Here is a 15,544-nt window from a genome sequence, read left to right on the forward strand (position 1 = left end):
CAAAAAATTAAGATTACCTGTATTTCATGATAAAGGCAGCACCATTTTAAATTTGCAAATCAATTATAGAAACAAATTTCAATATTTATTTTTTCTATTTTGATTAGATGAATATATGTAAACATGAAATTATTTTAGTACACAACAACATCTTTGAGAGATGTCAAAGTGAATGTTTGAACTATTTACTGCTATCAAACTTACAATTTCTCTTTCAACATAATAAAGCAATTTTCAAAATATATTGATATTCTTAGTGGGACAAGTTAAATCTTATCTCAAAAGAGCCAATGGACACTTGAAGCAGCAGTCCTGATTTTCATTTTAAAATTATATTAAACTAGATAATTCTGCATTATCATAATTTTGCTTTAGTTTGATCATATGTTAGTGATTGGTTCTTTGTTACTGGAATTACACAACCTTACTCTGATCTTAATACTAACCCCATTTCTATACAAGTAGCAGAGAACAGCTAAATGTTAAATTCATCAAGATAGACATAGAACACTAATGGGAAGGATGTTTCTTGTGAGTGAATTTTGAAGGGCATAATCACTACTAAATAACTCAAAGACAAACTGATTCTATTTCCAAGAGAATTTATTTCCAACTTGAAGAACAAAATACAATTATTGAACCATAACTTGAAATATATTCTAATCGGCTCCTCCATGTTTGGACCACAATATTCAAAGGACTATTTTTAGCACTAACTTAAGAAGCTGGCTCTGAAGGTAAAGGTTAAACAAAACCCCTTAGGAATGTATGATCTATAACACTGTATGTTTTTTAAATACACATAACTCTGGGAAACGAACTTGGGGTGGTGGAAGGGGAGGAGGGCGGGGGGTGGGAGTGAATGGGTGACGGGCACTGGGGGTTATTCTGTATGTTAGTAAATTGAACACCAATAAAAAATAAATTAAAATAAAAAAAATAAATAAATACACATAGGGACTCTACAAACCTATTAGGTTGCCTTCTGTTTCTCTTAGAAAAGAATCAGGAGAAGAGCTTAAACTCTGGTCACTGATGTTAAGTACTCTTGTACTGAGGTTGAGAGTGATAATGAGAAAAGCCTAAAAGTTTTTTGTAAGTTCATTATAAGTATACAGCCTGAGTTTCAAGCCTGGCTCTGCCATTTACTAGATGTGTAATTTGGGAGAGAGATGTAATACTCTATGTTTCAATTCCCTCATTCGTGAAAATGTAGATTTAAAATATTTATCTCATAAGATTCATGAGGATTTAATGAAATAATACATAAACAACATTTAGAAGAGTGAGTGACATGTAATAGCATTATATATGATACCTTTGTTAGGCCATGAAACATGTAGCAGGGCTTGTAGATGTAGGCTATTATTAATAAGTACACAATACTGGTGATAATATAAAGATAGGTGAAAATTCTTTCCAACCAAATTTCATTCGGTTTCAACTGAATTGGTTAAACTAGTAAGAGTCCATTTTAGTTTTAATTTCCCTGTTTGCTATCTTTCCATTATCTCATCTATCATTATACATCTCATCTCTAAGCCAAAAAATACCTCTTCTCATCCCATTCTATCATGGCTTTAGGAAAATCACTGCATACTGGTCTCCAGGGCTTGACAGTTCCTCTCTTTTGTTCTAGGTAGACTCTATTTCTACAGAAGTTTTGGATCCTCTCCCAGGTTTCTGATCCATGATATGCCACCATAGATACAGAGTTTGAGGTTTCTTTCTGAATCAGCTTGAAGGATTTGCTGCCTATATGGCACATGGTTTTTACAGTATTTGCCTCATACTGGGTGGACCTCTCCCATCCCTTTACTCTAAAATCAAACAGGATTATCTTAATAATTCAGGCTTGTATTCTGGGCATTACTTTCTAGGGAAGCATGGATCCTACCCAGTTTATTATTTTTTTTATTTTTTTTAATTTTTTTTTTCCTACCCAGTTTATATAAAAAATGGAGTCTACTGCTAGCTGTCTACTACCAGTACTCATTTGAACTCACAAATTTAGCCACAAAATTTTGTATTTGGATTTCATTCCTGTCACCTTATGTAAGGGTGGACACACTGTCTTCTCTGCCATTTGCTATTATAATTAGCAGCCAGGTTCACCAGCAGATGGAAAACTTAGTGATTAATCCTGTTTAGACATGCTAAGTGGGGCACTGTATTAGTTTTTTGTTTTGTTTTTAAAGACTTTTTTAAAGAGTAGTTTTAGAGTCACAGCAAAATTGAGAGGAAGGTACAGAAATTTCCCACATATTCTCTGCCTCATTATCAACATCTCTCACCACAGTGGTGCACTCATTACAACTGATGAACACCTGCCTCCTCCCACAGTCCATCATTAAAGAATATCAGGAAAACATGAAATAAGATTGCATTATTACAACTATCCATGCACATATTTTTCAGCCCTCCACGAGATTCTTTAAAAAAGAACCATTTGTAAAACCGAATTTTTACTTAAAATAGTGTCCACATTATTTTGAAAAACTCTAGTGCTATATTGTCCATTAATAGGCTCCTTCTCCTGGTGTGAAACCTAAAATCAAGAGCAGAGACAATCTTGTTCAGCCTTGCACAAATATCTACTCTCTTCAAGTTTCATGAATGGTATTTTCAATACCAATCCCAAATTATTAACATAATTACTAAGTAATTATAAATTATTTATAATGGCTTTCATATTATGGAAATGCCTAATAATTTGCAAGCCTAGATGGTGAAGAGAAGTAAATTAAATTATCTTAAAGTTAATAGTTCAAATCAGTAAGAGTGCCTAAAATAAACCCAGATTTCTGACTCTTAAGTTTTATGTCTATAAATTGGATGGTGTATCTTTGGGTGTCATTTTTCTCAAATCATCACCACGATTTTATGGAGATGTAAAACTGTGACTATATACATTTTCTATAATCAAAATGGCATTCTCTATCAAAATGGCATCTCAAGTTTTTTTAGAATGTTCCAAGTTATGAAACAACATTGACTACATTTGGTGGGTAAAATGTAAATTTATTTCTCAGGATTATATTGGGGGCTTCCATTCTCTCTGTTGGTTCCTGACATATATCTGTGGATTTTAATCATATTTAAGTATACACTATTTTCTCTATTTAACTATGAGTCTTTAATATATTTCCCATATTTTACTTATTGGATTGGGAGGTGAAGAAAGCAGAGAAGAGGAGGAGATAAAGGAAAAGGGATTTTTAGAATTGTTGAATAAATATGTATTTATATTTTTCTTAAGTAACATTAGGAACATACTAAAACTTAATTTTAAAATATTTATCAGGATTTGATTTATAAAGCCAATACAATAGGCAACATATGAAATTTATACTATGAGAAAAAAATCTTTTTTTTTCTATATTAATACAGCCCTGGGCATCTTTGGGCACCATGCACATTAAATTCATTTCTGAACACTGGGAGTCAAGAGGATGAAAGGAGTATAAATATCATAAGAATGTGATTATCTCTTACAAGAATAAAGCAAAGCCTGGCATTTATGGGTACAAAACGAAAAATATGTGGAGCTAGGATGAAGGCAGCCCAGAATAATGGAATAACAAATGCAATTTCACTAAAAAGACAAAGGTTGAATTCCAGATTTGCTTATTATATAATAAAGGCTTATAAAGTGATTATTTAGGCAAATCTGAGCTTTAAACGTGTTCTTGAAAAGTAGAAAACTGATTTCTAAATTTCTTGAGTATTAAATGTTAATCATAAGCAGATATTTTGATGACTATTGAGTATATATAATTTGAGTGAAAGTATTTTATAGTAACTTTATATATACCATCTCATCGAGATATTAAAATTATTCTAGAAAATGTGAATGCTACTAATGATAACATGGAGGTTCTGAGGACTTTCATAGGAATATTTAGCTAGCAAACCCTAGATCTGGAATTTATGCCAAAACTGACCACCTCCAGATTAAGACACACTTAGAGGATAATAATCTTTTTCAACATAAAATTTATAAATTAGGGGTACTGAGTGGCTCAGTTAAATGTGGTCTTCAGCTCAGGTCACAATCCCAGGGTCCTGGAATCAAGTCTCTGTCTGGCTCCCTGCATGTGGGGAGTCTGCTTCCCCTTCTCCCTCAGCCTCCCGCCTCCAACTACCATTCCCCGCTCATGCTTTCTGTTTCTCTAATAAATGAAAACCTTAAAAAAAAAAAAAAAACTCGTAAATTAAAGAATAATAATACAATCAGTTTCCTATCTTATCTACATTTTAGCTATTGTTTCTCATGTTTGCATTTTTATAAAAACATCAGATTGTAGAAGGGGTGTTACTGAATTTAATCTTTATTAGATCTAAGAAACTTTAAAGTCAACTAAGTTTTTAAAATTCTATTTAAATATGAAGCTTGTTTATCATATAGTACCTAATAACTGATTTCCAAAAAACTGATCTGTTCTCATAACAGATCAAGTTATCACTCAATAACTTATTAATAGTATAATTTTTAAGATATAAATTATTAAATACCAAAGTATAGTATTTTATGGCATGTAGACTATATTCTTAATTAATTTGTTTAGAAAATATAGGGTATAGTGTAATCATAAAATTAAAAATATAAACATAGTATAAATATTGAAATAGGCATAATCAGTTTTATAACAAAAATTAGAAAAAAATGTGTCTAAAGATTTATTATTCTACAAGTAAATACACTTGTTTAGGTTTGTTTACGATGCTGTAGTAAGTAAATACTGAAAGTCAACCTGCAAGAAAATACTAATTTCTGTTTCACTCTGTCTTCATTATGACTCTTAAGTTTTAAGAGTCATATCTAAAGTATATAAAATTATCTGCATTCAAGATGTTAATAAATATTAGGCTCAGTGATTATGAAGAGTAAATTGTTGAGAGCTAGCCTGAACTTAGTAAGATTTACTTGACTTAATGTGTATTCTCCTCCTGGTCATGTTAGAGAAAAAAAAAAGTAAAACAAGTCTCTTTCCAACTGAGTAAAAGAGCACCTGCCCCTGCTATTTTATGGATGTGGTTATACTTACAGAAAGCAATGTTTAAATAAACACTATTTAGTCTATCATGCTACTTCTTTTTACAGAGATTATATGGGATTATGAGTTTTACTTGTAAACATTTCACTCTAATTTAGCTGAGCCTCAGAATGTGACATTTACTGAAAACTCAGGATAAAATATTTAGTAGATCAATACATGTTTACAAGTAGCTTGTCACATAAACCTCCCCCCTAGAACAAAAGAAGATGCATGATGTTTCTTAAATATGCATATAGAAAATATTAAATCCCAGATGTACTTATGACTTTAATATTTACTTTTGAGATCTTTTATTACATAACACTATTTTAATATACTATTTTAGTGAGTATTTTGGATTGCTAAAATCTTTTAAATTACATTAAAATAAAAAAACAACTTGGTGATATAAAGGAAAATACACATTAAAAGCACATTAGAGCAACAGCATGCAATACAAGGCAATATTAAGCTGTCTTCTACTGTTCAAAATTGCAATGTTAAAATTATTGAGGTACCACATAAATATAAGATGCTTCACGTAACATAAACAATAAAGACTTGAATAAGATATTGTATTTGTCCCTCAGAGTTCTGTCTAAAAAAGCATTTCTCTAAAAGAAGGAGTTTTTAATCATTTCATTTTTTAATTTACCTTTGTAATATGTTGCAACTAATAATCTATATATTTATATTTATATATTTACATATATTTATATTTATATGTTTAATTATATAATTAAAATTTGCTAAGAGAGTAGAACTTAAATGTTCTCACATAGCCTTTTCTGATCTTCTATATTCCTGGTGTCTCTTTCTCTGCTTATAAGCACACCAATCCTATTGAATTAGGATCCTACTCTGTTACCTACTATAGTCATCAGGTTTTACATTAGATAGTCCAAACCTTATTCTTACAGCTGAAAAAGATAAATGCATGACAATGACAGATGTATTAACTAGAAAAGAAATCCTTTCACAATGTATACATATACCAATATAATGTAAGCTTCAAATATCCTACAAAATTGTAGGATATTTTATAATTCTACATCTCAATAAAGCTGAAAAGGGGAGGAGTCTGTATGAGGACACAGCAAGAAGACCGCCATCTGCAAGCCCAAGAGAGAGATCTCAGGAAAAACAAAGCCTGTCAATACCCTGAATTGGGGCTTCTAGTCTCAAGAACTGTAGAAAATACATTTTTGTTCAACCCATCCAGTTTGATATTTTGTTATAGCATCCCTATGAGCTAATACCAAGTTATTATTGTTTTTAGTGTGATTAATTGTAATATACACACAGAACACAATAATGAAATTCTCATATACCTACCACAACAAAGATCAACGATGATTAACTCATAGTAAGCTATGTCTCAACCTTACCTTCATATAAGTTGTCCCTTTTAGTTTTATTTAGGGATCATTCCAGACATCACAACATTTAATTCCTATTTTTTAAAGTATATATCTCTAAAAATAAGAACTCTTTAAAAAGATATAACCACAGTGCCATAGTCACACCTCCAATTATCAACAATACTGAATACCTTTCTAAAATCTATACCAAAAGATGAAACCATTTTTTTTGTCAAACAAATGTTCTTAAAAAGTAATCCAAAATTTAATCAGCACAAGAAATAAATTCTATGAATTAGAAAATGTGAGTTTGGGGATCCCTGGGTGGCTCAGCTGTTTAGCACCTGCCTTTGGCCCAGGGCGTGATCCTGGAGTCCCAGGATCGAGTGCTGTGTCAGGCTCCTGGCATGGAGCCTGCTTCTCCCTCTGCTATGTCTCTGCCTCTCTCTCTATCATGAATAAATAAATACATAAATCTTTTTAAAAAATGTGACTTTGCTCATAGGACTTTGTTAAATGCTCATTTATTGAATACCTAAAGTTTTATTAAAATATTGTCAAATTTTGAAGGTTAAATAAGTAAGGGATTGGCAAACTATGACTCTTCAACCAAATTCAGTCCATGGCCTGTTTGTAGAAATAAAGCATTATTTATTGAATATTATCATATTACATCTGTGCTCATTCATTTATTATGGCTAAGTCTATGGCTGCTTTGACACTAAAGCAAGTGTTGAGAAGTTATAGCAAGAAATTCCCAACCTGCAAAGTCAAAAGTGTTTACTTTCAGTCCTTTTACAGGAAAAAATTGCCAAACCCTGAAATAGATTGTTAATAAAGTCAGTTGGAGATATCAACATTATAAAGCCCCAAAAGAAGACCCCTTCTTTAATTTTTTGGTAGAACTACAGTTATCACTTTTGTATTTCATTTAGTAGATATCCAATGTGAAGTTAAATTTTCATATTTCTCCTCTTCTTTAAATTTAAGCTGTGACTCAGATTTATTTTGGGAATAATACTGTGTATAATAAAAATCATCTAAATATCAATGTAGTGTCTGATTTTCTTAAATATTAAGGAATATCAGTTTCTAAGGGTCAAAAGGATCCAAAAAGGACCAAAACCTGGGTGGCTTAAAACTAGATAAAGAGGGGTGCCTCAGTGGCTCAGTCTGTTAAGCATCTGCCTTCAGCTCAAGTCATGATCCCAGGATCCTGATCCCAGAGCCTGGGGTCAAGCCTCGCCTCAGGCTCCCTGTTCATCGGGGAGCCTGCTTCTCCCTATCTTTCTGCTATTACCCCTGCTTGTGCTCACTAGCTTTCTCTATCTCTATGTCAAATGCATAAATAATATCATAAAAAAATAGAACAAAATTACTGTCTTGCTATTCTGGAGGCTAGAAAGTTTGAAATCATAGTGTCAGCAGGGACATGCTCTGATAGGTCTAGAAGAACCTCTTCTATCTCTGGTGTTTGCCTGCCATCTTTGGAATTTCTTAGCTTGTAGAGGCATCACTCCAGTACATGGTATCTTCTCCCTGCATCTTCACATCTCCTTTTTTTTTTTTAATATAAGATGGCCAGTAACACTGGATTAGGGTCCACCCTGAAGACCTCATTTTAAATTGATTACCTCTGTAAAGGCTTTATTTACAAATAAGGCCACACTCTGAGGAACAGAGAGTTAGGACTGCAACATACCTTTTGGGGTGGAGAGGGGCATAGTTCAATCCATAACAATCAAGAATCTCTTTTGCTTACAAGTGCCCATCTTCACCCAAGTAACTATGACTAACTCAGCAAAATGTCTTGAAAACAGTATTGATAAAATATTTCCTATTTTTTAAAAAGGGCTATATGCTATCAACATGAGTGCCCTCACTTAAACTTACTATACAGAAAAGCATGCAAGTTTTATTATGCTAAAGAAAAAACTATAAACATCATATATGGAATTTAAAGGATTCTGTTATTCTGCATTTTTCTTTTTTAAAGCATTCACAATGTTTTAAAATGCAATTAATTAACTGTCCATTATAAAATTAAAAAAATAAGAAACCAAGTAGCAATCTCCTCTGGACTTCAGATGGATTGTCTTTTCCTTCCCTTCTTTAGATTCAATCCTGTCATTAGATATGTGATCTTGGAGCAGATGGAAAACCTACTTTCCCAAATGAAGGGATGGTTGTAGAACATCATAGGTCTATTACATATGAGCTCAGTAGGAAGCTCAGTAGGAGCTCAGTCTGAGACATGACTTAGAATATATTAGGCTTATCACACTCAGTGGCACATTTTACAGTTGATTTTATATTTCAACTTGATGGGCCACAGAGTACCCAGATTTTTGGCTAAACATTAGTCTGTGTGTGTCTGTGAGGGTGTTTCTAAATGAGATTAATTTTGGGTAAAGTAGATTACCTTTCCCAATGCAAGTGGGCCTCATTCAATTGACTGAAGACCTTAAAAGTCTCAGAAAAGGAGAATTTGCTTTCTCTGCTTATTTTCAAGCTGGGTCATCAGTCCTCTCTTGGCCTTCAGATTGGACTCAAACTGGGACTTACACATCATTGGCTCTCCTGCTTCTCAGGCCTTCAGATTCTAATGGGAACTATACCATCGACTCCCCTGGGTCTCCAGCTTCCCATCTGCAGATGTTAAGACTTTCTGGCCTCCACAATCATGTGAACCAACTCCTTATAACAAATCTCCCCCTACATCCTCTCTCTCTCTCTTTAGAGTGTCAACTGTATTTGGCTGGGTTGTCATAACTTCATGGACACTCTCTATATAAAACATTACACACATACTTACACACACACACACACACACACACACACAGTTCTCTGGAGAATCCAGTCTAATAGAAAACCAAGTATTCTAATACGGGAAAAATAGAACATGGACATATTTCCTTTACACATACAGTCATGTTCTCTGAACACACAAACGCATATTTATTGTTTAAATAAACAGGGTCTCTTACACATTTTGTTTGCTTCTGTCTTCCTCATCTTAGGCTTTATTGGTCTCATCCTTTGTTTTTTTCAAAACTAGTTTTTCTTCTTCTCATTGATACATATGTCTAAGGCTGCCCTGAATATTGCCCATTGGTTGCATAAATGGAAATAATTTTTAAAATTTAGCATCATTTTGCATGTACAGTACCAGCTAAGCATGATATGAATAAAAATGTGTTAAAAATCACAGAATTCATGGTCTTCCTGAATGACAATGTCATTTGTATTTGTAGATCAGGGCAGTGTGTGTGGATGTATACATATATGTGAAAAATTAAATAAGAATTCTATTAAGCTAAACATATTGCTATATCTTTGAATCCTAGTCACACTGCAAAACACTTGAAAGTATAAAAGCCCATAACTTCTTTCATTTAAGTATGAATTTTATTCAGATGAGAATTTCTCTATCAATAAGGATTTCCTTTAAGTCCTTTTATCCCTACACTTTTCAATAACATCATATATCTAACGATATTCTGGTATATTTCAACTTTAATAGCATAGCATCTTCCATCTGTTGAGAAATGTAATTTTTTGATGAAATATCTCTGAAAATGTTTACTTTCAGTGTGTGGGTGAAACTGAAAGTCAAGCAGACACAACCCATTACATAACATGTTCTTGAGATAAATGACTAATCCTCAAGAGGACTTGACAGCACCACGTGTTACATGTAGTTCATTCTAAAATCACTTGGTAATTGGCTTTACACAAATGAATAATAAACTTATTCTATCTTTATGAGAAGGAGGTAGTTTTGCAACTTGGCATAAAATACACACTGAAGTTATAGGCTCATACTCTCCCATAAAAACTGGGAAATAGAGATGTTATCTACCTTGATGTTTATATTTTAAAGAAATGGAACCCAGGCCCTTGAGAAAGACTCTCCTGGATCATAAAGCTGGCAAAAGGAAGGGATTTACATATAAATCTTCAAGAAAGGATGAAATACTTACAATATTAAAATCTAAAATATATGGTCCAAGAAAAAAGGAGGAGAGGAGCATCTTCCCTCATTTTCAACATGGAAAATTAAGTCTTAATTTTAATTTATGCTTCCTGTTTTTAATATTATCTGTGCTTACAAGAGACAGTAGATCCTTATCTTTAAATCAACTGCTACAACTAAATATTGTATGTTCTCTCAATAAAAAAGTTAAATTTTTCATTGCTGCATCAGCAGGTATAATGATGTACTACATGATATGTGTAAATATTCCAGCCCAACTAAATTATAAATTGATCCAAATTCTCTAGTTATTATCTCTACTAAATGAAAAGATACAGCTGATGAGTATAAAAATAATTGTTTCAGCAGGTTTTTAAATATACACATTGAAATTTATCTGAGTATTACTTTTGATAATATTAGTGCAATGACAAGTAATATTTATCTTAATTTCATAGTTAATATTATTGAACTTTAGATAAATAGAAGCAGTCTAACGTAACACTAAATTAATAATCTTATTTGATGCAGAGCCCAGAACTTGTTATCACGATCATTTAGCACATATTTATCACAATCATTTAGCTCAGATATTTATATGAAATACTATAATTTAATGTTATTTACTCCCTTGGATTTGTTTATATTTATGTCTCACAAGCATTTTAGTGAAGAGATGGGTATTTAATAAGAATGTGAAAAAGATCATGCATGGTGCAAAAAGCAAAAAAAGAAAAAGCAAATTATTTTTTATACAAATAGATAAAACATCATCAGGAAAGTTTTGAAACTAAAGTCTGTTTTGTTGATATATGTACTATAGAAATTTAGAAACAGGCTTAATTCTCCATGTTGAAATGAAAGAAGAGACTTCTTTATCTCTTAGAGCATTTACTTCAGAAAACTTGGCAATTGTTATTTCTTCATCTCTTTCAAATGTATTTAAATCCTTCAAAAAACTAAATGAGCCTTTTGCCAGCTTTATAATCCAGAAGTGTCTTTCTCAAGGACCTGAAATATAAATAAGAGAGACAGCACCCCAATCTTCCAGTTTCTGTGGGAGGGTAGGAGCCTGATTTCAGTGGGCATCTTGTTTCAAGATGCAAAACTATCTTCCATTATAAAGATGGAAGTTTGTTTTTCTTTCGTGTAAAGCCAATTGCTAGGTGAATTCAGGATGGATTACATTTAACAAATGGTTAAATACTGCTCAAGTATATAAAAAGATGCTATTTCTTTTTGTCTTTTCATCTCATAGCAGATTGCCTGGGATGTATATCACGGACTGGTTTCATGCTCACTCCATAATAAAAATGTTTTCTTTCTCTAATTTGTGGGGAGGATTTCTGGGTTGAGGGAATATTTTGTTCTTAATTATATTACTTATATTTCCTAAAATATTTCCGCTATCTACCTAACTACCTTCCCTTTTAATATGGGTAGATATCTACGTATGTATGTATATACATATGTATAGTCTGTCTATAATCTATCTATCATCTATCTATCATCTATCTATCTATCTATCTATCTATCTATCTATCTATCTATCATCTATCTATCTATCCATCTATCTTTGTAACTTACTGGGCTAATTAGAAGATGATATCCATTAACATCTTCAGAGAAACATGATATAGTCAAAGAACACTGAATGATACCTGGGAAGCCTAGTGTCATGTGTCCCATTTAAACAGTTTCCACTGGCAGAAGTTAACTGGTCTGTGAATCAAATTTCCTTTTTTTTTTAAGATTTTATATATATATAATATATATATTCATGAGAGACACAGTGAGAGGCAGAGACACAAGCAGTTAACTGGTCTGTGAATCAAATTTCCTTTTTTTTTTTAAGATTTTATATATATATTATATATATATTAATGAGAGACACAGTGAGAGGCAGAGACACAAGCAGAGGGAGAAGCAGGTTCTCTTCAGGGAGCTCGATGCAAGACTCGATCCCAGGACCCTGGAATCGCGCCCTAAGCCTAAAGTAGACGCTCAACCACTGAGCCACCGAGGCATCCCTGTGAATCAAATTTCAATGATATATTACTAATACCTGCCTAATTACTAGTATTGTTTTCAAGGGCAAAGATAATGCTCAGAACACTTATTTTGTAATTATAAAGCAGAATCTAAAAATGTTTAATTTTGATTATAATAATTATGTTTCTTACTCTTTCCATTACCTCTCATCCTAATAATTATACCTAATGCCAAGACCATCATAGCACCCATTAAATTAAATTTGTTTTTCTTCATAAATTTCTAAATTTTACTCATGGCAATATGACTTTAGAAATCTACAGAGAAACTATATATATGTATATATAGATATAGAACTACAGAGAAAATATTTTCAACTTTCTGCAGTTATTCTGTGCAATTCTTACTGTAACTTGAAACCTATGCTAAAAACAAGTCTTGGGAGATCCTTTAGGACTGATAATACAGTTAGAGAACTCCAGAGATGTTACCTCCTCAAAGATACACATTTACATTCCAAGGAGTGCTGAGTCCCTGTGGTTATATTCTTTAGCTCCGAAGTTGGTAACTCTGATCCTATCTTTCCCCTGGGGAGATTTATTTATATACCAAAGAGGTAGAGTAAGAAAACAAGAATCCTTCCCACTATGATTCAAAGGAAACTTTCTCATATGGGGAAGAGGGACAGCTGCCTCTTTCTCTGTACAGAAAAAAAATTACTTTGGAATGGCTTGTTGCTTACAATACAGAACTTGTATGTTTAGATGATATCCGGATTCATCATGTCACCCTAGAGGTAAGAATTAGACATAGAGAAACAATGCCGAGATTTGTGCTCTAAGTAAATAATAACAATCTGCTCTCTTGTAGAGAGCTTGTGTTTTTATTCAGGATAAAGTTAATATAGACATTAAAAACTTATAATCCTATGAATATGATTTATGACTATTCTATGAATAAATCTGTAGGTATGATTCTATGTGCTTTATTTTGAGTATGTCTGCAGAAATTTTTAACACCAGTGCCAAAAATAGGGATAATGATATTGCAACAAATATGGAATTACAATAACAATTTCACAGTGCACTTGTGTAAGTTATTTTGTTTAATAACAATCATCAAAATTTAACACCAAAGCATTTTTAAAATCACATAAGACATTCAATTATTTATAAGTTTTAATTTTTTAATTTCCATTCTTCACTTTGCACACCCAGCAGGGAGCAAGAGGAAAGCTTAGAAATACATGAAGAATATTATTGAGCTTTTAAACCTCAAAGCAATAAACAAATAATGGTATTTATCAAGCTGTACATCTAGTTCATATAGGTTATTAATCTAAAAATAAATGTTTTGTTAATATTACTTTGAAATATCTTCATTCCTTTGATTAAAGATACATGCTATATACATGAAAATATGATTAAATAGCACAGATCAGCTCCTGCTTTGAAACTCCTAAAGCCAAAGACACACAATTGTGGTTAAGACATATTTATGATGTGAATCTTTTTCCTTCCCTTTTCTGTATGCTAAACCTTTCCAGAAGTCTTTATTTTCATTACCCTAGAGAAGAGATACAGCAATCTGACAATGAGGTTGCTTATCAAACATTTTCTAGTTTTTTATTCCAAAAGTTTGTGATTAGAAATATCTGGAGGTATAAAGTAGCACCTATACTCCAGTCAGTGAGATTTCTATATTTCTCCATCTGAATCCATCTGAATGACACTGGCTGGAAATATTCACAGTAGTTATAAGGTGACTGGGCCCAGGAAGTGAGGAGAAGAGGGGATCAGGGAGTGGAATGTTTAACTTTAATACTCTAAAGTTCCTCTTTTTATGCTATCTTTTGCAGAGCTTCTCCAGCGTCTTCCCTCTTCCTTCAAACCCTCCTCTCCCCAGTATTTGTCATCCACCTGAGGAGTTGGGTATGGAGGCCATGCACTCAGATTTCATGTGTTTCCCTAGGTGGCTATCTCTTACACTGCCTGAACACTATGATGGATTTCTAACTGAAAACTGAAATATCATCTTGATTTCTTTATATATTGTTAGTGAAATCAATCTTAACAATATTTTACTCTTGTACGTTTAATCCACGTAAATATTAATTATACAATTTAGGAAGTTTTTACATATCTATATAGACACAAAACCTCCACTCAGATCAAGATATAAAACAATTCCATAACCTCATATAATTTCCACATTTCGCTTTCCATCCCATCCTCAACTCAAGGCAGTAACTATTCTGATTTCTGTTATTAAAGCTTAATGTTGAATGGAATTTAAAGTCTTTCTCTTACTCAGTTCACAATGCAGGTAACTTCCTAAAATGCAGGGATTATAAACTGCAAGGCATTCCTTTTCAAAAAGCCCAACAACCTAAAAATATAACCTATTGAAAACAACAGTGGTGATCCATTTTTCAAAAGATGATTCCCCAATGAAGAATTCTTCCCCCTCGATATAGAATTCTTAATAGATAGTTTTGAGATGCCTGGGTGGCTCAGCAGTTAAGTGCTTGCTTTCAGCTCAGGGTGTTATCCTGGAGTCCCAGGATCGAGTCCCACATCGGGGTCCCTGCTTGGAGCCTGCTTCTCCTTCTGCCTCTCTCTTTCTGTGTCTCTCATGAATAAATAAATAAAAATCTTAAAAAAAAAAGAATTCTTATAGATAGTTTCAAGTCATGAGCCCAGAAGGGTCAATGAAACTACAATTTCAAAAATTTTCAGTGTGTGAGAAAGCAAAAGAAGCAAATCAATACAAAATACACAAGTCAAATAACACAGAGTGTATGCAGAGAAAATCCATGAAGTCAATATATTCATTTCAGAAAATATGATATTCAGAAAACAGTACATTATCTTCAAATATATAATAAGATATACTGAATCAATAATGCATGAAATAATATGTTATAACAAAAAAGAACAGTCAAGAGAGTAGAAAAAAGTTCTAGGAAATACTAAGTGTGTGATTACACAAATGGAATCAATGAAAGAATCCATAGAAAAGTTAAGAAAACCTTCAGAGAATAGGAAAAACTAAACAGGAGAGCAATTTTTAGAAAAATACATTAATGCCAAAGTTCTGCATTTGACTCATATCTGTCCAAAATTTTAAAAAAAGAGAAAACCATGAGCAATTATTGATTAAAACCAGAATGTGTA

At 32.5% G+C, this 15,544-nt stretch overlaps 2 long non-coding RNA genes across 13 annotated transcripts in view; one reads left to right on the top strand and one right to left on the bottom strand.

Annotated features, from left to right (window-relative positions):
* LOC144287937 (uncharacterized) overlaps positions 1-14,899 on the top strand; it is a 109,575-nt gene extending 94,676 nt beyond the window's left edge. Inside the window, exon 5 of one of the 2 annotated variants that reach the window (XR_013355781.1) lies at positions 14,227-14,899. This is a non-coding gene — a long non-coding RNA (uncharacterized LOC144287937). The remainder of the gene's footprint in view (positions 1-14,226) is intronic. The other variant, XR_013355782.1, reaches the window with a different exon arrangement.
* LOC144287936 (uncharacterized) overlaps positions 1-15,544 on the bottom strand; it is a 276,738-nt gene that overhangs the window by 69,102 nt on the left and 192,092 nt on the right. The gene's annotated exons all lie outside the window — the stretch shown is intronic.

This window comes from Canis aureus, chromosome 17, assembly GCF_053574225.1.
Source record: "Canis aureus isolate CA01 chromosome 17, VMU_Caureus_v.1.0, whole genome shotgun sequence".
Taxonomy (NCBI): Eukaryota; Metazoa; Chordata; class Mammalia; order Carnivora; family Canidae; genus Canis; species Canis aureus.